Genomic DNA, 27,441 nt, shown 5'->3' with positions numbered 1-27,441 from the left:
CTTTTCCTATGCTTTCAATGCAATTCCAGTCTACCTCCTGAACTCGGTTTCCTGCAATTCTGCCCCGCATTCAAGTCCTCTTGGCAGCCTTACTTCAGTATATTTTTGGACGATAGCTGTCATTTATAACTCTGCAGGTTTGTGAATTACAGTGCCCCTGAGCTCCTTTCTTCAACTCGCTTTCTTTTGACCTGGCCGCAACACCGCAGGATGGCTTCAGGCCCTAATCTGGTTCCGGCACGGCACGCTGAGCCTTTGGTTATTTCGTCTTCCTGGTGGGAAATGAGAGTTAAATTTGCCCGTCCAGACACCTCCAGCTAGTCTCTGATTGGTTCTCCCTATTCCTGTTCATCTTCCGCAGAAATTGCAAACTGGGCCAAACAGGAGGTTAAAGGCGCTGACTCTCCAAGTGGGGAGAGTGTTAGTAAAGCGTCTGGAATGTTGCAACCGAGTACCAGGGGAGGAAAACTGAGACATATTTGAACACGTCTCCCGTTCACACGGTTGATCATACTCTGGGTTCCACATGCATGTTTTAGCTGAAGGAAGAATACCTTAAACCTGGAGAGTTGAGACCCGTGGAATGGGTATCATGCAATATGACTTCAAAGGGTCTTCATTTGCTCACCGAACCTCTCCAATCCTATCACTGCTGCGTTTATGCCCCTGTACACATGCTTGATTCTCTTCCGGAGACATAGCAATCCATAGGTTTTAAGATACTTACTAGTCAGGTACATTCTTAGGCGTTTAATATGCGGTGTTGAGTCCATTTCGTTGAGCAAGGAGTAGCTCTTGTCTATTCCATATTTGGCTTAAGGAACTTTATCTGTGCTCATTTCAATCTCTGGTTTTATGCAGCACCCCAACTCACCTTTCCCCTTAAGCAAGCATAAGTTGGTTTTCTAAATTTGAGACCCTGTTCTGTTTTGGAATTCAGTTCCTGTGTAGCCAAGTTTACATTCCGTGTATTACTGATATCTTATGATGTTTCTTTTTCTGTGTGACTTATTTCAGTTAGAATCATCATACCTGAATCCACTCATTGTGCTGCTAAGGGCCTGATGACATAGATTTCATTGCTGAGTGATATTGCTTTGTAAGTAAATACCACAACTTCTTTATCCATTTTTCACTTTCTGCAATGTTGAACTTGTACTGTAAACGAGTTTCTTGTAAACAGAGCCGTTCCATACTTTGGGGTGGCTGTGTCTTTTTGATTTTAATTTCCCTAAGCTATAGGACCATAAGTGGAAGTGCCCTAGGCTCTGTTGCTGTGTTTTTTAGATGTTTCAGGAAACACCATACACTTCTCCCGAGTGTCTGTTGGCAATTTACATCCCGCCCATCAGCATAACAAGGCTCCCAGTTCTCCATGGCCTGTCCTGCCTTTCTGGATTTTACACTTTTTTCAGATGGCCCTTTTGACCGGGGGGAAGTGAGACTTCATTGTAGTGCAGATTTCCTTTGCAAGCTTGCTTGGTTGGCCAAAAAGGGCGTATGCGTTTTTTCCTGAATATATTCAGGAAAAAACGCATACGCCCTTTTTGGCCAAGTGCATCATTGTGGACGTTCTGCCTCTTTTTCTATGCTTTCAATGCAATTCCAGTCTACCTCCTGAAATCGGTTTCCTGCAATTCTGCCCCGCTTTCAAGTCCTCTTGGCAGCCTTACTTCAGTATATTTTTGGACGATAGCTGTCATTTATAACTCTGCAGGTTTGTGAATTACAGTGCCCCTGAGCTCCTTTCTTCAACTCGCTTTCTTGTGAGCTGGCCGCAACACCGCAGGATGGCTTCAGGCCCTAATCTGGTTCCGGCACGGCACGCTGAGCCTTTGGTTATTTCCTCTTCCTGGTGGGAAATGAGAGTTAAATTTGCCCGTCCAGACACCTCCAGCTAGTCTCTCATTGGTTCTCGCTATTCCTGTTCATCTTGCGCAGAAATTGCAAACTGGGCCAAACAGGAGGTTAAAGGTGCTGACTCTCCAAGTGGGGAGAGTGTTAGTAAAGCGTCTGGAATGTTGCACCCGAGTACCAGGGGAGGAAAACTGAGACATATTTGAAAACGTCTCCCGTTCACACGGTTGATCATACTCTGGGTTCCACATGCATGTTTTTGCTGAAGGAAGAATACCTTAAACCTGGAGAGTTGAGACCCGTGGAATGGGTACCATGCAATATGACTTCAAAGGGTCTTCATTTGCTCAGCGAACCGCTCCAATCCTATCACTGCTGCGTTTATGCCCCTGTACACACGCTTGATTCTCTTTTGGAGACATAGCAATCCATAGGTTTTAAGATACTTACTAGTCAGGTACATTCTTAGGCCTTTAATATGGGGTGTTGAGTCCATTTCGTTGAGCAAGGAGTAGCTCTTTTCTATTCCATATTTGGCTTAAGGAACTTTATCTGTGCTCATTTCAATCTCTGGTTTCATGCAGCACCCCAACTCACCTTTACCCTTAAGCAAGCATAAGTTGGTTTTCTAAATTTGAGACCCTCTTCTGTTTTGGAATTCATTTCCTGTGTAGCCAAGTTTACATTCTGTGTATTACTGATATCTTATGATGTTTCTTTTTCTGTGTGACTTATTTCAGTTAGAATCATCGTACCTGAATCCACTCATTATGCTGCTACGGGCCTGATGACATAGATTTCATTGCTGAGTGATACTGCATTGTACATAAGTTCCACAAGTTCTTTATCCATTTTTCACTTTCTGTGATACTGAACTTGTACGGTAAACGAGGTTCTTGTAAACAGAGGCGTCCCAAACTTTGGGGTGGCTGTGTCTTTTTGATTTTAATTTCCCTAAGCTATAGGACCATAAGTGGAAGTGCCCTAAGCTCTGTTGCTTTGTTTTTTAGATGTTTCAGGAAACACCATACACTTCTCCCGAGTGTCTGTTGGCAATTTACATCCCGCCCATCAGCATAACAAGGCTCCCAGTTCTCCATGGCCTGTCCTGCCTTTCTGGATTTTACACTTTTTTCAGATGGCCCTTTTGACCGGGGGGAATTGAGACTTCATTGTAGTGCAGATTTCCTTTGCAAGCTTGCTTGGTTGGCCAAAAAGGGCGTATGCGTTTTTTCCTGAATATATTCAGGAAAAAACGCATACGCCCTTTTTGGCCAAGTGCATCATTGTGGACGTTCTGCCTCTTTTCCTATGCTTTCAATGCAATTCCAGTCTACCTCCTGAAATCGTTTTCCTGCAATTCTGCCCCGCTTTCAAGTCCTCTTGGCAGACTTACTTCAGTATATTTTTGGACGATAGCTGTCATTTATAACTCTGCAGGTTTGTGAATTACAGTGCCCCTGAGCTCCTTTCTTCAACTCGCTTTCTTGTGAGCTGGCCGCAACACCGCAGGATGGCTTCAGGCCCTAATCTGATTCCGGCACGGCACGCTGAGCCTTTGGTTATTTCCTCTTCCTGGTGGAAATGAGAGTTAAATTTGCCCGTCCAGACACCTCCAGCTAGTCTCTCATTGGTTCTCCCTATTCCTGTTCATCTTCCGCAGAAATTGCAAACTGGGCCAAACAGGAGGTTAAAGGCGCTGACTCTCCAAGTGGGGAGAGTGTTAGTAAAGCGTCTGGAATGTTGCACCCGAGTACCAGGGGAGGAAAACTGAGACATATTTGAACACGTCTCCCGTTCACACGGTTGATCATACTCTGGGTTCCACATGCATGTTTTAGCTGAAGGAAGAATACCTTAAACCTGGAGAGTTGAGACCCGTGGAATGGGTACCATGCAATATGACTTCAAAGGGTCTTCATTTGCTCACCGAACCTCTCCAATCCTATCACTGCTGCGTTTATGCCCCTGTACACATGCTTGATTCTCTTTTGGAGACATAGCATTCCATAGGTTTTAAGATAATTACTAGTCAGGTACATTCTTAGGCGTTTAATATGCGGTGTTGAGTCCATTTCGTTGAGCAAGGAGTAGCTCTTGTCTATTCCATATTTGGCTTAAGGAACTTTATCTGTGCTCATTTCAATCTCTGGTTTTATGCAGCACCCCAACTCACCTTTCCCCTTAAGCAAGCATAAGTTGGTTTTCTAAATTTGAGACCCTGTTCTGTTCTGTAATTCAGTTCCTGTGTAGCCAAGTTTACATTCTGTGTATTACTGATATCTTATGATGTTTGTTTTTCTGTGTGACTTATTTCAGTTAGAATCATCATACCTGAATCCACTCATTGTGCTGCTAAGGGCCTGATGACATAGATTTCATTGCTGAGTGATATTGTTTTGTAAGTAAATACCACAACTTCTTTATCTATTTTTCACTTTCTGTGATACTGAACTTCTACGGTAAACGAGGTTCTTGTAAACAGAGGCATGCCAAATTTTGAGGTGGCTGTGTCTTTTTGATTTTAATTTCCCTAAGCTATAGGACCATAAGTGGAAGTGCCCTAGGCTCTGTTGCTTTGATTTTTAGATGTTTCAGGAAACACCATACACTTCTCCAGAGTGTCTGTTGGCAATTTACATCCCGCCCATCAGCATAACAAGGCTCCCAGTTCTCCATGGCCTGTCCTGACTTTCTGGATTTTACACTTTTTTCAGATGGCCCTTTTGACCGGGAGGAAGTGAGACTTCATTGTAGTGCAGATTTCCTTTGCAAGCTTCCATGGTTGGCCAAAAAGGGCGTATGCGTTTTTTCCTGAATATATTCAGGAAAAAATGCATACGCCCTTTTTGGCCAAGTGCATCATTGTGGACGTTCTGCCTCTTTTCCTATGCTTTCAATGCAATTCCAGTCTACCTCCTGAACTCGGTTTCCTGCAATTCTGCCCCGCATTCAATTCCTCTTGGCAGCCTTACTTCAGTATATTTTTGGACGATAGCTGTCATTTATAACTCTGCAGGTTTGTGAATTACAGTGCCCCTGAGCTCCTTTCTTCAACTCGCTTTCTTTTGAACTGGCCGCAACACCGCAGGATGGCTTCAGGCCCTAATCTGGTTCCGGCACGGCACGCTGAGCCTTTGGTTATTTCCTCTTCCTGGTGGGAAATGAGAGTTAAATTTGCCCGTCCAGACACCTCCAGCTAGTCTCTGATTGGTTCTCCCTATTCCTGTTCATCTTCCGCAGAAATTGCAAACTGGGCCAAACAGGAGGTTAAAGGCGCTGACTCTCCAAGTGGGGAGAGTGTTAGTAAAGCGTCTGGAATGTTGCAACCGAGTACCAGGGGAGGAAAACTGAGACATATTTGAACACGTCTCCCGTTCACACGGTTGATCATACTCTGGGTTCCACATGCATGTTTTAGCTGAAGGAAGAATACCTTAAACCTGGAGAGTTGAGACCCGTGGAATGGGTATCATGCAATATGACTTCAAAGGGTCTTCATTTGCTCACCGAACCTCTCCAATCCTATCACTGCTGCGTTTATGCCCCTGTACACATGCTTGATTCTCTTCCGGAGACATAGCAATCCATAGGTTTTAAGATACTTACTAGTCAGGTACATTCTTAGGCGTTTAATATGCGGTGTTGAGTCCATTTCGTTGAGCAAGGAGTAGCTCTTGTCTATTCCATATTTGGCTTAAGGAACTTTATCTGTGCTCATTTCAATCTCTGGTTTTATGCAGCACCCCAACTCACCTTTCCCCTTAAGCAAGCATAAGTTGGTTTTCTAAATTTGAGACCCTGTTCTGTTCTGTAATTCAGTTCCTGTGTAGCCAAGTTTACATTCCGTGTATTACTGATATCTTATGATGTTTCTTTTTCTGTGTGACTTATTTCAGTTAGAATCATCATACCTGAATCCACTCATTGTGCTGCTAAGGGCCTGATGACATAGATTTCATTGCTGAGTGATATTGCTTTGTAAGTAAATACCACAACTTCTTTATCCATTTTTCACTTTCTGTGATACTGAACTTGTACGGTAAATGAGGTTCTTGTAAACAGAGCCGTTCCATACTTTGGGGTGGCTGTGTCTTTTTGATTTTAATTTCCCTAAGCTATAGGACCATAAGTGGAAGTGCCCTAGGCTCTGTTGCTTTGTTTTCAAGATGTTTCAGGAAACACCATACACTTCTCCCGAGTGTCTGTTGGCAATTTACATCCCGCCCATCAGCATAACAAGGCTCCCAGTTCTCCATGGCCTGTCCTGCCTTTCTGGATTTTACACTTTTTTCAGATGGCCCTTTTGATCGGGGGGAAGTGAGACTTCATTGTAGTGCAGATTTCCTTTGCAGCTTGCTTGGTTGGCCAAAAAGGGCGTATGCGTTTTTTCCTGAATATATTCAGGAAAAAATGCATACGCCCTTTTTGGCCAAGTGCATCTTTGTGGACGTTCTGCCTCCTTTCCTATGCTTTCAATGCAATTCCAGTCTACCTCCTGAAATCGGTTTCCTGCAATTCTGCCCCGCTTTCAAGTCCTCTTGGCAGCCTTACTTCAGTATATTTTTGGACGATAGCTGTCATTTATAACTCTGCAGGTTTGTGAATTACAGTGCCCCTGAGCTCCTTTCTTCAACTCGCTTTCTTGTGACCTGGCCGCAACACCGCAGGATGGCTTCAGGCCCTAATATGGTTCCGGCACGGCACGCTGAGCCTTTGGTTAATTCCTCTTCCTGGTGGGAAATGAGAGTTAAATTTGCCCGTCCAGACACCTCCAGCTAGTCTCTCATTGGTTCTCGCTATTCCTGTTCATCTTCCGCAGAAATTGCAAACTGGGCCAAACAGGAGGTTAAAGGGACTGACTCTCCAAGTGGGGAGAGTGTTAGTAAAGCGTCTGGAACGTTGCACCCGAGTACCAGGGGAGGAAAACTGAGACATATTTGAACATGTCTCCCGTTCACACGGTTGATCATACTCTGGGTTCCACATGCATGTTTTAGCTGAAGGAGGAATACCTTAATCCTGGGTAGTTGAGATCCGTGGAATGGGTACCATGCAATAAGACTTCAAAGGGTCTTCATTTGCTCACCGAACCTCTCCAATCCTATCACTGCTGCGTTTATGCCCCTGTACACACGCTTGATTCTCTTTTGGGGACATAGCAATCCATAGGTTTTAACATACTTACTAGTCAGGTACATTCTTAGGCGTTTAATATGGGGTGTTGAGTCCATTTCGTTGAGCAAGGAGTAGCTCTTGTCTATTCCATATTTGGCTTAAGGAACTTTATCTGTGCTCATTTCAATCTCTGGTTTTATGCAGCACCCCAACTCACCTTTCCCCTTAAGCAAGCATAAGTTGGTTTTCTAAATTTGAGACCCTGTTCTGTTCTGTAATTCAGTTCCTGTGTAGCCAAGTTTACATTCCGTGTATTACTGATATCTTATGATGTTTCTTTTTCTGTGTGACTTATTTCAGTTAGAATCATCATACCTGAATCCACTCATTGTGCTGCTAAGGGCCTGATGACATAGATTTCATTGCTGAGTGATATTGCTTTGTAAGTAAATACCACACCTTCTTTATCCATTTTTCACTTTCTGCGATGTTGAACTTGTACTTTAAACTAGGTTGTTGTAAAGAAAGCCATTCCATACTTTGGGGTGGCTGTTTCTTTTTGATTTTAATTTCCCCAAGCTATAGGACCATAAGTGGAAGTGCCCTAGGCTCTGTTGCTTTGTATTTTAGATGTTTCAGGAAACACCATACACTTCTCCCGAGTGTCTGTTGGCAATTTACATCCCGCCCATCAGCATAACAAGGCTCCCAGTTCTCCATGGCCTGTCCTGCCTTTCTGGATTTTACACTTTTTTCAGATGGCCCTTTTGACTGAGGGTAAGTGAGACTTCATTGTAGTGCAGATTTCCTTTGCAAGCTTGCTTGGTTGGCCAAAAAGGGCGTATGCGTTTTTTCCTGAATATATTCAGGAAAAAACGCATACGCCCTTTTTGGCCAAGTGCATCATTGTGGACGTTCTGTCTCTTTTCCTATGCTTTCAATGCAATTCCAGTCTACCTCCTGAAATCGGTTTCCTGCAATTCTGCCCCGCTTTCAAGTCCTCTTGGCAGCCTTACTTCAGTATATTTTTGGACGATAGCTGTCATTTATAACTCTGCAGGTTTGTGAATTACAGTTCCCCTGAGCTCCTTTCTTCAACTCGCTTTCTTGTGAGCTGGCCGCAACACCGCAGGATGGCTTCAGGCCCTAATCTGGTTCCGGCACGGCTCGCTGAGCCTTTGGTTATTTCGTCTTCCTGGTGGGAAATGAGAGTTAAATTTGCCCGTCCAGACACCTCCAGCTAGTCTCTCATTGGTTCTCCCTATTCCTGTTCATCTTCCGCAGAAATTGCAAACTGGGCCAAACAGGAGGTTAAAGGCGCTGACTCTCCAAGTGGGGAGAGTGTTATTAAAGCGTCTGGAATGTTGCACCCGAGTACCAGGGGAGGAAAACTGAGACATATTTGAACACGTCTCCCGTTCACACGGTTGATCATACTCTGGGTTCCACATGCATGTTTTAGCTCAAGGAAGAATACCTTAAACCTGGAGAGTTGAGACCCGTGGAATGGGTACCATGCAATAAGACTTCAAAGGGTCTTCATTTGCTCACCGAACCTCTCCAATCCTATCACTGCTGCGTTTATGCCCCTGTACACACGCTTGATTGTCTTTTGGAGACATAGCAATCCATAGGTTTTAAGATACTTACTAGTCAGGTACATTCTTAGGCGTTTAATATGGGGTGTTGAGTCCATTTCGTTGAGCAAGGAGTAGCTCTTGTCTATTCCATATTTGGCTTAAGGAACTTTATCTGTGCTCATTTCAATCTCTGGTTTTATGCAGCACCCCAACTCACCTTTCCCCTTAAGCAAGCATAAGTTGGTTTTCTAATTTGAGACCCTGTTCTGTTTTGGAATTCAGTTCCTGTGTAGCCAAGTTTACATTCCGTGTATTAGTGATATCTTATGATGTTTCTTTTTCTGTGTGACTTATTTCAGTTAGAATCATCGTACCTGAATCCACTCATTATGCTGCTACGGGCCTGATGACATAGATTTCATTGCTGAGTGATACTGCATTGTACATAAGTACCACAAATTCTTTATCCATTTTCCACTTTCTCTGATACTGAACTTGTACGGTAAACGAGGTTCTTGTAAACAGAGGCGTCCCAAACTTTGGGGTGGCTGTGTCTTTCTGATTTTAATTTCCCTAACTATAGGACCATAAGTGGAAGTGCCCTAGGCTCTGTTGCTTTGTTTTTTAGAAGTTTCAGGAAACACCATACACTTCTCCCGAGTGTCTGTTGGCAATTTACATCCCGCCCATCAGCATAACAAGGCTCCCAGTTCTCCATGGCCTGTCCTGCCTTTCTGGAATTTACACTGTTTTCAGATGGCCCTTTTGACCGGGGGGAAGTGAGACTTCATTGTAGTGCAGATTTCCTTTGCAAGTTTGCTTGGTTGGTCAAAAAGGGCGTATGCGTTTTTTCCTGAATATATTCAGGAAAAAACGCATACGCCCTTTTTGGCCAAGTGCATCATTGTGGACGTTCTGTCTCTTTTCCTATGCTTTCAATGCAATTCCAGTCTACCTCCTGAAATCGGTTTCCTGCAATTCTGCCCCGCTTTCAAGTCCTCTTGGCAGCCTTACTTCAGTATATTTTTGGACGATAGCTGTCATTTATAACTCTGCAGGTTTGTGAATTACAGTGCCCCTGAGCTCCTTTCTTCAACTCGCTTTCTTGTGACCTGGCCGAAACACCGCAGGATGGCTTCAGGCCCTAATCTGGTTCCAGCACGGCACGCTGAGCCTTTGGTTAATTCCTCTTCCTGGTGGGAAATGAGAGTTAAATTTACGGTCCAGACACCTCCAGCTAGTCTCTCATTGGTTCTCGCTATTCCTGTTCATCTTCCGCAGAAATTGCAAACTGGGCCAAACAGGAGGTTAAAGGGACTGACTCTCCAAGTCGGGAGAGTGTTAGTAAAGCGTCTGGAATGTTGCACCCGAGTACCAGGGTACGAAAACTGAGACATATTTGAACACGTCTCCCGATCACATGGTTTATCATACTCTAGGTTCCATATGCATGTTTTAGCTGAAGGAAGAATAACTTAAACCTGGGTAGTTGAAACCCGTGGAATGGGTACCATGCAATATGACTTCAAAGGGTCTTCATTTGCTCACCGAACCTCTCCAATCCTATCACTGCTGCGTTAATGCCCCTGTACACATGCTTGATTCTCTTTCGGAGACATAGCATTCCATAGGTTTTAAGATACTTACTAGTCAGGTACATTCTTAGGCGTTTAATATGTGGTGTTGAGTCCATTTCGTTGAGCAAGGAGTAGCTATTGTCTATTCCATATTTGGCTTAAGGAACTTTATCTGTGCTCATTTCAATCTCTGGTTTTATGCAGCACCCCAACTCACCTTTCCCCTTAAGCAAACATAATTTGGTTTTCTCAATTTGAGACCCTGTTCTGTTTTGGAATTCAGTTCCTGTGTAGCCAAGTTTACATTCCGTGTATTACTGATATCTTATGATGTTTCTTTTTCTGTGTGACTTATTTCAGTTAGAATCATCGTACCTGAATCCACTCATTATGCTGCTACGGGCCTGATGACATAGATTTCATTGCTGAGTGATACTGCATTGTACGTAAGTACCACAAGTTCTTTATCCATTTTTCACTTTCTGTGATACTGAACTTGTACGGTAAACGAGGTTCTTGTAAACAGAGGCGTCCCAAACTTTGGGGTGGCTGTGTCTTTTTTATTTTAATTTCCCTAAGCTATAGGACCATAAGTGGAAGTGCCCTAGGCTCTGTTGCTTTGTTTTTTAGATGTTTCAGGAAACACCATACACTTCTCCCAAGTGTCTGTTGGCAATTTACATCCCACCCATCAGCATAACAAGGCTCCCAGTTCTCTATGGCCTGTCCTGCCTTTCTGGATTTTACACTTTTTTCAGATGGCCCTTTTGACCGGGGGGAAGTGAGACTTCATTGTAGTGCAGATTTCCTTTGCAACTTGCTTGGTTGGCCAAAAAGGGCGTATGCGTTTTTTCCTGAATATATTCAGGAAAAAATGCATACGCCCTTTTTGGCCAAGTGCATCTTTGTGGACGTTCTGCCTCCTTTCCTATGCTTTCAATGCAATTCCAGTCTACCTCCTGAAATCGGTTTCCTGCAATTCTGCCCCGCTTTCAAGTCCTCTTGGCAGCCTTACTTCAGTATATTTTTGGACGATAGCTGTCATTTATAACTCTGCAGGTTTGTGAATTACAGTGCCCCTGAGCTCCTTTCTTCAACTCGCTTTCTTGTGACCTGGCCGCAACACCGCAGGATGGCTTCAGGCCCTAATATGGTTCCGGCACGGCACGCTGAGCCTTTGGTTAATTCCTCTTCCTGGTGGGAAATGAGAGTTAAATTTGCCCGTCCAGACACCTCCAGCTAGTCTCTCATTGGTTCTCGCTATTCCTGTTCATCTTCCGCAGAAATTGCAAACTGGGCCAAACAGGAGGTTAAAGGGACTGACTCTCCAAGTGGGGAGAGTGTTAGTAAAGCGTCTGGAATGTTGCACCCGAGTACCAGGGTACGAAAACTGAGACATATTTGAACACGTCTCCCGATCACATGGTTGATCATACTCTAGGTTCCACATGCATGTTTTAGCTGAAGGAAGAATACCTTAAACCTGGGTAGTTGAGACCCGTGGAATGGGTACCATGCAATATGACTTCAAAGGGTCTTCATTTGCTCACCGAACCTCTCCAATCCTATCACTGCTGCGTTTATGCCCCTGTGCACATGCTTGATTCTCTTTCGGAGACATAGCAATCCATAGGTTTTAAGATACTTACTAGTCAGGTACATTCTTAGGCGTTTAATATGCGGTGTTGAGTCCATTTCGTTGAGCAAGGAGTAGCTCTTGTCTATTCCATATTTGGCTTAAGGAACTTTATCTGTGCTCATTTCAATCTCTGGTTTTATGCAGCACCCCAACTCACCTTTCCCCTTAAGCAAGCATAAGTTGGTTTTCTAAATTTGAGACCCTGTTCTGTTCTGTAATTCAGTTCCTGTGTAGCCAAGTTTACATTCCGTGTATTACTGATATCTTATGATGTTTCTTTTTCTGTGTGACTTATTTCAGTTAGAATCATCATACCTGAATCCACTCATTGTGCTGCTACGGGCCTGATGACATAGATTTCATTGCTGAGTGATATTGCTTTGTAAGTAAATACCACAACTTCTTTATCCATTTTTCACTTTCTGCGATGTTGAACTTTTACTGTAAACTAGGTTGTTGTAAACAGAGCCATTCCATACTTTGGGGTGGCTGTGTCTTTTTGATTTTAATTTCCCTAAGCTATAGGACCATAAGTGGAATTGCCCTAGGCTCTGTTGCTTTGTTTTTTAGATGTTTCAGGAAACACCATACACTTCTCCCGAGTGTCTGTTGGCAATTTACATCCCGCCCATCAGCATAACAAGGCTCCCAGTTCTCCATGGCCTGTCCTGCCTTTCTGCATTTTACACTTTTTTCAGATGGCCCTTTTGACCGGGGGGAAGTGAGACTTCATTGTAGTGCAGATTTCCTTTGCAAGCTTGCTTGGTTGGCCAAAAAGGGCGTATGCGTTTTTTCCTGAATATATTCAGGAAAAAACGCATACGCCCTTTTTGGCCAAGTGCATCATTGTGGACGTTCTGCCTCTTTTCCTATGCTTTCAATGCAATTCCAGTTTACCTCCTGAAATCGGTTTCCTGCAATTCTGCCCCGCTTTCAAGTCCTCTTGGCAGCCTTACTTCAGTATATTTTTGGACGATAGCTGTCATTTATAACTCTGCAGGTTTGTGAATTACAGTGCCCCTGAGCTCCTTTCTTCAACTCGCTTTCTTGTGAGCTGGCCGCAACACCGCAGGATGGCTTCAGGCCCTAATCTGGTTCCGACATGGCACGCTGAGCCTTTGGTTATTTCCTCTTCCTGGTGGGAAATGAGAGATAAATTTGCCCGTCCAGACACCTCCAGCTAGTCTCTCATTGGTTCTCCCTATTCCTGTTCATCTTCCGCAGAAATTGCAAACTGGGCCAAACAGGAGGTTAAAGGCGCTGACTCTCCAAGTGGGGAGAGTGTTAGTAAAGCGTCTGGAATGTTGCACCCGAGTACCAGGGGAGGAAAACTGAGACATATTTGAACACATCTCCCGTTCACACGGTTGATCATACTCTGGGTTCCACATGCATGTTTTAGCTGAAGGAAGAATACCTTAAACCTGGGTAGTTGAGACCCGTGTAATGGGTACCATGCAATATGACTTCAAAGGGTCTTCATTTGCTCACCGAACCTCTCCAATCCTATCACTGCTGCGTTTATGCCCCTGTACACATGCTTGATTCTCTTTTGGAGACATAGCAATCCATAGGTTTTAAGATACTTACTAGTCAGGTACATTCTTAGGCGTTTAATATGGGGTGTTGAGTCCATTTCGTTGAGCAAGGAGTAGCTCTTGTCTATTCCATATTTGGCTTAAGGAACTTTATCTGTGCTCATTTCAATCTCTGGTTTTATGCAGCACCCCAACTCACCTTTCCCCTTAAGCAAGCATAAGTTGGTTTTCTAAATTTGAGACCCTCTTCTGTTTTGGAATTCATTTCCTGTGTAGCCAAGTTTACATTCTGTGTATTACTGATATCTTATGATGTTTCTTTTTCTGTGTGACTTATTTCAGTTAGAATCATCGTACCTGAATCCACTCATTATGCTGCTACGGGCCTGATGACATAGATTTCATTGCTGAGTGATACTGCATTGTACATAAGTACCACAAATTCTTTATCCATTTTTCACTTTCTGTGATACTGAACTTGTTCGGTAAACGAGGTTCTTGTAAACAGAGGCGTCCCAAACTTTGTGGTGGCTGTGTCTTTTTTATTTTAATTTCGCTAAGCTATAGGACCATAAGTGGAAGTGCCCTAGGCTCTGTTGCTTTGTTTTATAGATGTTTCAAGAAACACCATACACTTCTCCCGAGTGTCTGTTGGCAATTTACATCCCGCCCATCAGCATAACAAGGCTCCCAGTTCTCCATGGCCTGTCCTGCCTTTCTGGATTTTACACTTTTTTCAGATGGCCCTTTTGACCGGGGGGAAGTGAGACTTCATTGTAGTGCAGATTTCCTTTGCAAGCTTGCTTGGTTGGCCAAAAAGGGCGTATGCGTTTTTTCCTGAATATATTCAGGAAAAAACACATACGCCCTTTTTGGCCAAGTGCATCATTGTGGACGTTCTGCCTCTTTTCCTATGCTTTCAATGCAATTCCAGTTTACCTCCTGAAATCAGTTTCCTGCAATTCTGCCCCGCTTTCAAGTCCTCTTGGCAGCCTTACTTCAGTATATTTTTGGACGATAGCTGTCATTTATAACTCTGCAGGTTTGTGAATTACAGTGCCCCTGAGCTCCTTTCTTCAACTCGCTTTCTTGTGAGCTGGCCGCAACACCGCAGGATGGCTTCAGGCCCTAATCTGGTTCCGGCACGGCACGCTGAGCCTTTGGTTATTTCCTCTTCCTGGTGGGAAATGAGAGATAAATTTGCCCGTCCAGACACCTCCAGCTAGTCTCTCATTGGTTCTCCCTATTCCTGTTCATCTTCCGCAGAAATTGCAAACTGGGCCAAACAGGAGGTTAAAGGCGCTGACTCTCCAAGTGGGGAGAGTGTTAGTAAAGCGTCTGGAACGTTGCACCCGAGTACCAGGGGAGGAAAACTGAGACATATTTGAACATGTCTCCCGTTCACACGGTTGATCATACTCTGGGTTCCACATGCATGTTTTAGCTGAAGGAGGAATACCTTAATCCTGGGTAGTTGAGATCCGTGGAATGGGTACCATGCAATATGACTTCAAAGGGTCTTCATTTGCTCACCGAACCTCTCCAATCCTATCACTGCTGCGTTTATGCCCCTGTACACACGCTTGATTCTCTTTTGGGGACATAGCAATCCATAGGTTTTAACATACTTACTAGTCAGGTACATTCTTAGGCGTTTAATATGGGGTGTTGAGTCCATTTCGTTGAGCAAGGAGTAGCTCTTGTCTATTCCATATTTGGCTTAAGGAACTTTATCTGTGCTCATTTCAATCTCTGGTTTTATGCAGCACCCCAACTCACCTTTCCCCTTAAGCAAGCATAAGTTGGTTTTCTAAATTTGAGACCCTGTTCTGTTCTGTAATTCAGTTCCTGTGTAGCCAAGTTTACATTCCGTGTATTACTGATATCTTATGATGTTTCTTTTTCTGTGTGACTTATTTCAGTTAGAATCATCATACCTGAATCCACTCATTGTGCTGCTAAGGGCCTGATGACATAGATTTCATTGCTGAGTGATATTGCTTTGTAAGTAAATACCACACCTTCTTTATCCATTTTTCACTTTCTGCGATGTTGAACTTGTACTTTAAACTAGGTTGTTGTAAAGAAAGCCATTCCATACTTTGGGGTGGCTGTTTCTTTTTGATTTTAATTTCCCCAAGCTATAGGACCATAAGTGGAAGTGCCCTAGGCTCTGTTGCTTTGTATTTTAGATGTTTCAGGAAACACCATACACTTCTCCCGAGTGTCTGTTGGCAATTTACATCCCGCCCATCAGCATAACAAGGCTCCCAGTTCTCCATGGCCTGTCCTGCCTTTCTGGATTTTACACTTTTTTCAGATGGCCCTTTTGACTGAGGGTAAGTGAGACTTCATTGTAGTGCAGATTTCCTTTGCAAGCTTGCTTGGTTGGACAAAAAGGGCGTATGCGTTTTTTCCTGAATATATTCAGGAAAAAACGCATACGCCCTTTTTGGCCAAGTGCATCATTGTGGACGTTCTGTCTCTTTTCCTATGCTTTCAATGCAATTCCAGTCTACCTCCTGAAATCGGTTTCCTGCAATTCTGCCCCGCTTTCAAGTCCTCTTGGCAGCCTTACTTCAGTATATTTTTGGACGATAGCTGTCATTTATAACTCTGCAGGTTTGTGAATTACAGTTCCCCTGAGCTCCTTTCTTCAACTCGCTTTCTTGTGAGCTGGCCGCAACACCGCAGGATGGCTTCAGGCCCTAATCTGGTTCCGGCACGGCTCGCTGAGCCTTTGGTTATTTCGTCTTCCTGGTGGGAAATGAGAGTTAAATTTGCCCGTCCAGACACCTCCAGCTAGTCTCTCATTGGTTCTCCCTATTCCTGTTCATCTTCCGCAGAAATTGCAAACTGGGCCAAACAGGAGGTTAAAGGTGCTGACTCTCCAAGTGGGGAGAGTGTTATTAAAGCGTCTGGAATGTTGCACCCGAGTACCAGGGGAGGAAAACTGAGACATATTTGAACACGTCTCCCGTTCACACGGTTGATCATACTCTGGGTTCCACATGCATGTTTTAGCTCAAGGAAGAATACCTTAAACCTGGAGAGTTGAGACCCGTGGAATGGGTACCATGCAATAAGACTTCAAAGGGTCTTCATTTGCTCACCGAACCTCTCCAATCCTATCACTGCTGCGTTTATGCCCCTGTACACACGCTTGATTGTCTTTTGGAGACATAGCAATCCATAGGTTTTAAGATACTTACTAGTCAGGTACATTCTTAGGCGTTTAATATGCGGTGTTGAGTCCATTTCGTTGAGCAAGGAGTAGCTCTTGTCTATTCCATATTTGGCTTAAGGAACTTTATCTGTGCTCATTTCAATCTCTGGTTTTATGCAGCACCCCAACTCACCTTTCCCCTTAAGCAAGCATAAGTTGGTTTTCTAATTTGAGACCCTGTTCTGTTTTGGAATTCAGTTCCTGTGTAGCCAAGTTTACATTCCGTGTATTAGTGATATCTTATGATGTTTCTTTTTCTGTGTGACTTATTTCAGTTAGAATCATCGTACCTGAATCCACTCATTATGCTGCTACGGGCCTGATGACATAGATTTCATTGCTGAGTGATACTGCATTGTACATAAGTACCACAAATTCTTTATCCATTTTCCACTTTCTCTGATACTGAACTTGTACGGTAAACGAGGTTCTTGTAAACAGAGGCGTCCCAAACTTTGGGGTGGCTGTGTCTTTCTGATTTTAATTTCCCTAACTATAGGACCATAAGTGGAAGTGCCCTAGGCTCTGTTGCTTTGTTTTTTAGAAGTTTCAGGAAACACCATACACTTCTCCCGAGTGTCTGTTGGCAATTTACATCCCGCCCATCAGCATAACAAGGCTCCCAGTTCTCCATGGCCTGTCCTGCCTTTCTGGAATTTACACTGTTTTCAGATGGCCCTTTTGACCGGGGGGAAGTGAGACTTCATTGTAGTGCAGATTTCCTTTGCAAGTTTGCTTGGTTGGTCAAAAAGGGCGTATGCGTTTTTTCCTGAATATATTCAGGAAAAAACGCATACGCCCTTTTTGGCCAAGTGCATCATTGTGGACGTTCTGTCTCTTTTCCTATGCTTTCAATGCAATTCCAGTCTACCTCCTGAAATCGGTTTCCTGCAATTCTGCCCCGCTTTCAAGTCCTCTTGGCAGCCTTACTTCAGTATATTTTTGGACGATAGCTGTCATTTATAACTCTGCAGGTTTGTGAATTACAGTGCCCCTGAGCTCCTTTCTTCAACTCGCTTTCTTGTGACCTGGCCGAAACACCGCAGGATGGCTTCAGGCCCTAATCTGGTTCCAGCACGGCACGCTGAGCCTTTGGTTAATTCCTCTTCCTGGTGGGAAATGAGAGTTAAATTTACGGTCCAGACACCTCCAGCTAGTCTCTCATTGGTTCTCGCTATTCCTGTTCATCTTCCGCAGAAATTGCAAACTGGGCCAAACAGGAGGTTAAAGGGACTGACTCTCCAAGTCGGGAGAGTGTTAGTAAAGCGTCTGGAATGTTGCACCCGAGTACCAGGGTACGAAAACTGAGACATATTTGAACACGTCTCCCGATCACATGGTTTATCGTACTCTAGGTTCCATATGCATGTTTTAGCTGAAGGAAGAATAACTTAAACCTGGGTAGTTGAAACCCGTGGAATGGGTACCATGCAATATGACTTCAAAGGGTCTTCATTTGCTCACCGAACCTCTCCAATCCTATCACTGCTGCGTTAATGCCCCTGTACACATGCTTGATTCTCTTTCGGAGACATAGCATTCCATAGGTTTTAAGATACTTACTAGTCAGGTACATTCTTAGGCGTTTAATATGTGGTGTTGAGTCCATTTCGTTGAGCAAGGAGTAGCTATTGTCTATTCCATATTTGGCTTAAGGAACTTTATCTGTGCTCATTTCAATCTCTGGTTTTATGCAGCACCCCAACTCACCTTTCCCCTTAAGCAAACATAATTTGGTTTTCTCAATTTGAGACCCTGTTCTGTTTTGGAATTCAGTTCCTGTGTAGCCAAGTTTACATTCCGTGTATTACTGATATCTTATGATGTTTCTTTTTCTGTGTGACTTATTTCAGTTAGAATCATCGTACCTGAATCCACTCATTATGCTGCTACGGGCCTGATGACATAGATTTCATTGCTGAGTGATACTGCATTGTACGTAAGTACCACAAGTTCTTTATCCATTTTTCACTTTCTGTGATACTGAACTTGTACGGTAAACGAGGTTCTTGTAAACAGAGGCGTCCCAAACTTTGGGGTGGCTGTGTCTTTTTTATTTTAATTTCCCTAAGCTATAGGACCATAAGTGGAAGTGCCCTAGGCTCTGTTGCTTTGTTTTTTAGATGTTTCAGGAAACACCATACACTTCTCCCAAGTGTCTGTTGGCAATTTACATCCCACCCATCAGCATAACAAGGCTCCCAGTTCTCTATGGCCTGTCCTGCCTTTCTGGATTTTACACTTTTTTCAGATGGCCCTTTTGACTGAGGGGAAGTGAGACTTCATTGTAGTGCAGATTTCCTTTGCAAGCTTGCTTGGTTGGCCAAAAAGGGCGTATGCGTTTTTTCCTGAATATATTCAGGAAAAAACGCATACGCCCTTTTTGGCCAAGTGCATCATTGTGGACGTTCTGCCTCTTTTCCTATGCTTTCAATGTATTCCAGTCTACCTCCTGAAATCGGTTTCCTGCAATTCTGCCCCGCTTTCAAGTCCTCTTGGCAGCCTTAATTCAGTATATTTTTGGACGATACCTGTCATTTATAACTCTGCAGGTTTGTGAATTACAGTGCCCCTGAGCTCCTTTCTTCAACTCGCTTTCTTGTGAGCTGGCCGCAATACCGCAGGATGGCTTCAGGCCCTAATCTGATTCCGGCACGGCATGCTGAGCCTTTGGATAATTCCTCTTCCTGGTGGGAAATGAGAGTTAAATTTGCCCGTCCAGACACCTCCAGCTAGTCTCTGATTGGTTCTCCCTATTCCTGTTCATCTTCCGCAGAAATTGCAAACTGGGCCAAACAGGAGGTTAAAGGGACTGACTCTCCAAGTCGGGAGAGTGTTAGTAAAGCGTCTGGAATGTTGCACGCGAGTACCAGGTACGAAAACTGAGACATATTTGAACACGTCTCCCGATCACATGGTTGATCACACTCTAGGTTCCACATGCATGTTTTAGCTGCAGGAAGAATACCTTAAACCTGGGTAGTTGAAACCCGTGGAATGCGTACCATGCAATATGACTTCAAAGGGTCTTCATTTGCTCACCGAACCTCTCCAATCCTATCACTGCTGCGTTTATGCCCCTGTACACATGCTTGATTCTCTTTCGGAGACATAGCAATCCATAGGTTTTAAGATACTTACTAGTCAGGTACATTCTTAGGCGTTTAATATGGGGTGTTGAATCCATTTCGTTGAGCAAGGAGTAGCTCTTGGCTATTCCATATTTGGCTTAAGGAACTTTATCTGTGCTCATTTCAATCTCTGGTTTTATGCAGCACCCCAACTCACCTTTACCCTTAAGCAAGCATAAGTTGGTTTTCTAAATTTGAGACCCTGTTCTGTTCTGTAATTCAGTTCCTGTGTAACCAAGTTTACATTCCGTGTATTACTGATATCTTATGAGGTTTCTTTTTCTGTGTGACTTATTTCCGTTAGAATCATCATACCTGAATCCACTCATTGTGCTGCTAAGGGCCTGATGACATAGATTTCATTGCTGAGTGATATTACTTTGTAAGTAAATACCACAACTTCTTTATCCATTTTTCACTTTCTGCGATGTTGAACTTGTACTGTAAACGAGGTTCTTGTAAACAGAGCCGTTCCAAACTTTGGGGTGGCTGTGTCTTTTTGATTTTAATTTCCCTAAGCTATAGGACCATAAGTGGAAGTGCCCTAGGCTCTGTTGCTTTGTTTTTTAGATGTTTCAGGAAACACCATACACTTCTCCCGAGTGTCTGTTGGCAATTTACATCCCGCCCATCAGCATAACAAGGCTCCCAGTTCTCCATGGCCTGTCCTGCCTTTCTGGATTTTACACTTTTTTCAGATGGCCCTTTTGACCGCGGGGAAGTGAGACTTCATTGTAGTGCAGATTTCCTTTGCAAGCTTGCTTGGTTGGCCAAAAAGGGCGTATGCGTTTTTTCCTGAATATATTCAGGAAAAAATGCATACGCCCTTTTTGGCCAAGTGCATCATTGTGGACGTTCTGCCTCTTTTCCTATGCTTTCAATGCAATTCCAGTCTACCTCCTGAAATCGGTTTCCTGCAATTCTGCCCCGCTTTCAAGTCCTCTTGGCAGCCTTACTTCAGTATATTTTTGGACGATAACTGTCATTTATAACTCTGCAGGTTTGTGAATTACAGTGCCCCTGAGCTCCTTTCTTCAACTCGCTTTCTTTTGAGCTGGCCGCAACACCGCAGGATGGCTTCAGGCCCTAATCTGGTTCCGGCACGGCACAGTGAGCCTTTGGTTATTTTCTCTTCCTGGTGGGAAATGAGAGTTAAATTTGCCTGTCAAGACACCTCCAGCTAGTCTCTCATTGGTTCTCCCTATTCCTGTTCATCTTCCGCAGAAATTGCAAACTGGGCCAAACAGGAGGTTAAAGGCGCTGACTCTCCAAGTGGGGAGAGTGTTAGTAAAGCGTCTGGAATGTTGCACCCGAGTACAAGGGGAGGAAAACTGAGACATATTTGAACACGTCTCCCGTTCACACGGTTGATCATACTCTGGGTTCCACATGCATGTTTTAGCTGAAGGAAGAATACCTTAAACCTGGGTAGTTGAAACCCGTGGAATGGGTACCATGCAATATGACTTCAAAGGGTCTTCATTTGCTCACCAAACCTCTCCAATCCTATCACTGCTGCGTTTATGCCCCTGTACACACGCTTGATTCTCTTTTGGAGACATAGCAATCCATAGGTTTTAAGATACTTACTAGTCAGGTACATTCTTAGGCGTTTAATATGGGGTGTTGAGTCCATTTCGTTGAGCAAGGAGTAGCTCTTGTCTATTCCATATTTGGCTTAAGGAACTTTATCTGTGCTCATTTCAATCTCTGGTTTTATGCAGCACCCCAACTCACCTTTCCCCTTAAGCAAGCATAAGTTGGTTTTCTAAATTTGAGACCCTGTTCTGTTCTGTAATTCAGTTCCTGTGTAGCCAAGTTTACATTCCGTGTATTAGTGATATCTTATGATGTTTCTTTTTCTGTGTGACTTATTTCAGTTAGAATCATCGTACCTGAATCCACTCATTGTGCTGCTACGGGCCTGATGACATAGATTTCATTGCTGAGTGATACTGCATTGTACGTAAGTACCACAAGTTCTTTATCCATTTTTCCCTTTCTGTAATATTGAACTTGTACGGTAAACGAGGTTCTTGTAAACAGAGGCGTCCCAAACTTTGGGGTGGCTGTGTCTTTTTGATTTTAATTTCCCTAATCTATAGGACCATAAGTGGAAGTGCCCTAGGCTCTGTTGCTTTGTTTCTTAGATGTTTCAGGAAACACCATACACTTCTCCCGAGTGTCTGTTGGCAATTTACATCCCGCCCATCAGCATAACAAGGCTCCCAGTTCTCCATGGCCTGTCCTGCCTTTCTGGATTTTACACTTTTTTCAGATGGCCCTTTTGACCGGGGGGAAGTGAGACTTCATTGTAGTGCAGATTTCCTTTGCAAGCTTGCTTGGTTAGCCAAAAAGGGCGTATGCGTTTTTTCCTGAATATATTCAGGAAAAAACGCATACGCACTTTTTGGCCAAGTGCGTCATTGTGGACGTTCTGCCTCTTTTCCTATGCTTTCAATGCAATTCCAGTCTACCTCCTGAAATCGGTTTCCTGCAATTCTGCCCCGCATTCAAGTCCTCTTGGCTGCCTTACTTCAGTATATTTTTGGACGATAGCTGTCATTTATAACTCTGCAGGTTTGTGAATTACAGTGCTCCTGAGCTCCTTTCTTCAACTCGCTTTCTTGTGAGCTGGCCGCAACACCGCAGGATGGCTTCAGGCCCTAATCTGGTTCCGGCACGGCACGCTGAGCCTTTGGTTATTTCCTCTTCCTGGTGGGAAATCAGAGTTAAATTTGCGCGTCCAGACACCTCCAGCTAGTCTCTCATTGGTTCTCCCTATTCCTGTTCATCTTCCACAGAAATTGCAAACTGGGCCAAACAGGAGGTTAAAGGCGCTGACTCTCCAAGTGGGGAGAGTGTTAGTAAAGCGTCTGGAATGTTGCACCCGAGTACCAGGGGAGGAAAACTGAGACATATTTGAACACGTCTCCCGTTCACACGGTTGATCATACTCTGGGTTCCACATGCATGTTTTAGCTGAAGGAAGAATACCTTAAACCTGGAGAGTTGAGACCCGTGTAATGGGTACCATGCAGTATGACTGCAAAGGGTCTTCATTTGCTCACTGAACCTCTCCAATCCTATCACTGCTACGTTTATGCCCCTGTACACACGCTTGATTCTCTTTTGGAGACATAGCAATCCATAGGTTTTACGATACTTACTAGTCAGGTATATTCTTAGGCGTTTAATATGGGGTGTTGAGTCCATTTCGTTGAGCTAGGAGTAGCTCTTGTCTATTCCATATTTGGCTTAAGGAACTTTATCTGTGCTCATTTCAATCTCTGGTTTTATGCAGCACCCCAACTCACCTTTCCCCTTAAGCAAGCATAAGTTGCTTTTCTAAATTTGAGACCCTGTTCTGTTCTGTAATTCAGTTCCTGTGTAGCCAAGTTTACATTCCGTGTATTAGTGATATCTTATGATGTTTCTTTTTCTGTGTGACTTATTTCAGTTAGAATCATCGTACCTGAATCCACTCATTGTGCTGCTATGGGCCTGATGACATAGATTTCATTGCTGAGTGATACTGCATTGTACGTAAGTACCACAAGTTCTTTATCCATTTTTCCCTTTCTGTGATATTGAACTTGTACGGTAAACGAGGTTCTTGTAAACAGAGGCGTCCCAAACTTTGGGGTGGCTGTGTCTTTTTGATTTTAATTTCCCTAATCTATAGGACCATAAGTGGAAGTGCCCTAGGCTCTGTTGCTTTGTTTCTTAGATGTTTCAGGAAACACCATACACTTCTCCCGAGTGTCTGTTGGCAATTTACATCCCGCCCATCAGCATAACAAGGCTCCCAGTTCTCCATGGCCTGTCCTGCCTTTCTGGATTTTACACTTTTTTCAGATGGCCCTTTTGACCGGGGGGAAGTGAGACTTCATTATAGTGCAGATTTCCTTTGCAAGCTTGCTTGGTTGGCCAAAAAGGGCGTATGCGTTTTTTCCTGAATATATTCAGGAAAAAACGCATACGCCCTTTTTGGCCAAGTGCATCATTGTGGACGTTCTGCCTCTTTTCCTATGCTTTCAATGCAATTCCAGTCTACCTCCTGAAATCGGTTTCCTGCAATTCTGCCCCGCTTTCAAGTCCTCTTGGCTGCCTTACTTCAGTATATTTTTGGACGATAGCTGTCATTTATAACTCTGCAGGTTTGTGAATTACAGTGCCCCTGAGCTCCTTTCTTCAACTCGCTTTCTTTTGAGCTGGCCGCAACACTGCAGGATGGCTTCAGGCCCTAATCTGGTTCCGGCACGGCACACTGAGCCTTTGGTTATTTCCTCTTCCTGGTGGGAAATGAGAGTTAAATTTGCCCGTCCAGACACCTCCAGCTAGTCTCTCATTGGTTCTCGCTATTCCTGTTCATCTTCCGCAGAAATTGCAAACTGGGCCAAACAGGAGGTTAAAGGCGCTGACTCTCCAAGTGGGGAGAGTGTTAGTAAAGCGTCTGGAATGTTGCACCCGAGTACCAGGGGAGGAAAACTGAGACATATTTGAACACGTCTCCCGTTCACATGGTTGATCATACTCTGGGTTCCACATGCATGTTTTAGCTGAAGGAAGAATACCTTAAACCTGGGTAGTTGAAACCAGTGGAATGGGTACCATGCAATATGACTTCAAAGGGTCTTCATTTGCTCACTGAACCTCTCCAATCCTATCACTGCTGCGTTTATGCCCCTGTACACACGCTTGATTCTCTTTTGGAGACATAGCAATCCATAGGTTTTAAGATACTTACTAGCCAGGTACATTCTTAGGCATTTAATATGGGGTGTTGAGTCCATTTCGTTGAGCAAGGAGTAGCTCTTGTCTATTCCATATTTGGCTTAAGGAACTTTATCTGTGCTCATTTCAATCTCTGGTTTTATGCAGCACACCAACTCACCTTTCCCCTTAAGCAAGCATAAGTTGGTTTTCTAAATTTGAGACCCTGTTCTGTTTTGTAATTCAGTTCCTGTGTAGCCAAGTTTACATTCCGTGTATTACTGATATCTTATGATGTTTCTTTTTCTGTGTGACTTATTTCAGTTAGAATCATCATACCTGAATCCACTCATTGTGCTACTAAGGACCTGATGACATAGATTTCATTGCTGAGTGATATTGCTTTGTAAGTAAATACCACAACTTCTTTATCCATTTTTCAGTTTCTGCGATGTTGAACTTGTACTGTAAACGATGTTCTTGTAAACAGAGCCATCCCAAACTTTGTGGTGGCTGTGTCTTTTTGATTTTAATTTCCCTAAGCTATAGGACCATAAGTGGAAGTGCCCTAGGCTCTGTTTCTTTGTTTTTTAGATGTTTCAGGAAACACCATACACTTCTCCCGAGTGTCTGTTGGCAATTTACATCCCGCCCATCAGCATAACAAGGCTCCCAGTTCTCCATGGCCTGTCCTGCCTTTCTGGATTTTACACTTTTTTCAGATGGCCCTTTTGACCGGGGGGAAGTGAGACTTCATTGTAGTGCAGATTTCCTTTGCAAGCTTGCTTGGTTGGCCAAAAAGGGCGTATGCGTTTTTTCCTGAATATATTCAGGAAAAAACGCATACACACTTTTTGGCCAAGTGCATCATTGTGGACGTTCTGCCTCTTTTCCTATGCTTTCAATTCAATTCCAGTCTACCTCCTGAAATCGGTTTCCTGCAATTCTGCCCAGCTTTCAAGTCCTCTTGGCAGCCTTACTTCAGTATATTTTTGGACGATAGCTGTCATTTATAACTCTGCAGGTTTGTGAATTACAGTGCCCCTGAGCTCCTTTCTTCAACTCACTTTCTGGTGAGCTGGCCGCAACACCGCAGGATGGCTTCAGGCTCTAATCTGGTTCCGACACGGCACGCTGAGCCTTTGTTTAATTCCTCTTCCTGGTGGGAAATGAGAGTTAAATTTGCCCGTCCAGACACCTCCAGCTAGTCTCTCATTGGTTCTCGCTATTCCTGTTCATCTTCCGCAGAAATTGCAAACTGGGCCAAACAGGAGGTTAAAGGCGCTGACTCTCCAAGTGGGGAGAGTGTTAGTAACGCGTCTGGAATGTTGCACAACAGTACCAGGGGAGGAAAACTGAGACATATTTGAACACGTCTCCCGTTCACATGGTTGATCATACTCTGGGTTCCACATGCATGTTTTAGCTGAAGGAAGAATACCTTAAACCTGGAGAGTTGAGACCCGTGGAATGGGTACCATGCAATATGACTTCAAAGGGTCTTCATTTGCTCACCGAACCTCTCCAATCCTATCACTGCTGCGTTTATGCCCCTGTACACATGCTTGATTCTCTTTCGGAGACATAGCAATCCATAGGTTTTAAGATACTTACTAGTCAGGTACATTCTTAGGCGTTTAATATGCGGTGTTGAGTCCATTTCGTTGAGCAAGGAGTAGCTCTTGTCTATTCCATATTTGGCTTAAGTTACTTTATCTGTGCTCATTTCAATCTCTGGTTTTATGCAGCACCCCAACTCACCTTTCCCCTTAAGCAAGCATAAGTTGGTTTTCTAAATTTGAGACCCTGTTCTGTTCTGTAATTCAGTTCCTGTGTAGCCAAGTTTACATTCCGTGTATTAGTGACATCTTATGATGTTTCTTTTTCTGTGTGACTTATTTCAGTTAGAATCATCGTACCTGAATCCACTCATTATGCTGCTATGGGCCAGATGACATAGATTTCATTGCTGAGTGATACTGCATTGTACGTAAGTACCACAAGTTCTTTATCCATTTTTCACTTTCTGTGATATTGAACTTGTACGGTAAACGAGGTTCTTGTAAACAGAGCCGTCCCAAATTTTGGGGTGGCTGTGCCTTTTTGATTTTAATTTCCCTAAGCTATAGGACCATAAGTGGAAGTGCCCTAGGCTCTGTTGCTTTGTTTTTTAGATGTTTCAGGAAACACCATACACTTCTCCCGAGTGTCTGTTGGCAATTTACATCCCGCCCATCAGCATAACAAGGCTCCCAGTTCTCCATGGCCTGTCCTGCCTTTCTGGATTTTACACTTTTTTCAGATGGTCCTTTTGACCGGGGGGAAGTGAGACTTCATTGTAGTGCAGATTTCCTTTGCAAGCTTGCTTGGTTGGCCAAAAAGGGCGTATGCGTTTTTTCCTGAATATATTCAGGAAAAAACGCATACGCCCTTTTTGGCCAGGTGCATCATTGTGGACGCTCTGCCTCTTTTCCTATGCTTTCAATGCAATTCCAGTCTACCTCCTGAAATCGGTTTCCTGCAATTCTGCCCCGCTTTCAAGTCCTCTTGGCAGCCTTACTTCAGTATATTTTTGGACGATAGCTGTCATTTATAACTCTGCAAGTTTGTGAATTACAGTGCCCCTGAGTTCCTTTCTTCAACTCGCTTTCTTGTGACCTGGCCGCAACACCGCAGGATGGCTTCAGTCCCTAATCTGGTTCCGGCACTGCATGCTGAGCCTTTGGTTGATTCCTTTTCCTGGTGGGAAATGAGAGTTAAATTTGCCCGTCCAGACACCTCCAGCTAGTCTCTCATTGGTTCTCGCTATTCCTGTTCATCTTCCGCAGAAATTGCAAACTGGGCCAAACAGGAGGTTAAAGGGACTGACTCTCCAAGTGGGGAGAGTGTTAGTAAAGCATCTGGAATGTTGCACCCGAGTACCAGGGTACGAAAACTGAGACATATTTGAACACGTCTCCCGATCACATGGTTGATCATACTCTAGGTTCCACATGCATGTTTTAGCTGAAGGAAGAATACCTTAAACCTGGGTAGTTGAAACCCGTGGAATGGGTACC

The 27,441-nt window shown here is 43.9% G+C and overlaps 1 long non-coding RNA gene across 1 annotated transcript in view; it reads left to right on the top strand.

Moving 5' to 3' along the window:
* LOC137218216 (uncharacterized) overlaps positions 1–27,441 on the top strand; it is a 445,417-nt gene that overhangs the window by 229,493 nt on the left and 188,483 nt on the right. Inside the window, exon 2 of the long non-coding RNA XR_010940535.1 lies at positions 26,287–26,372. This is a non-coding gene — a long non-coding RNA (uncharacterized lncRNA). The remainder of the gene's footprint in view (positions 1–26,286; positions 26,373–27,441) is intronic.

Source organism: Pseudorca crassidens, unplaced genomic scaffold (assembly GCF_039906515.1).
Source record: "Pseudorca crassidens isolate mPseCra1 unplaced genomic scaffold, mPseCra1.hap1 Scaffold_63, whole genome shotgun sequence".
Classification (NCBI taxonomy): Eukaryota; Metazoa; Chordata; class Mammalia; order Artiodactyla; family Delphinidae; genus Pseudorca; species Pseudorca crassidens.
This window is presented reverse-complemented; position numbering and strand designations above follow the sequence as displayed.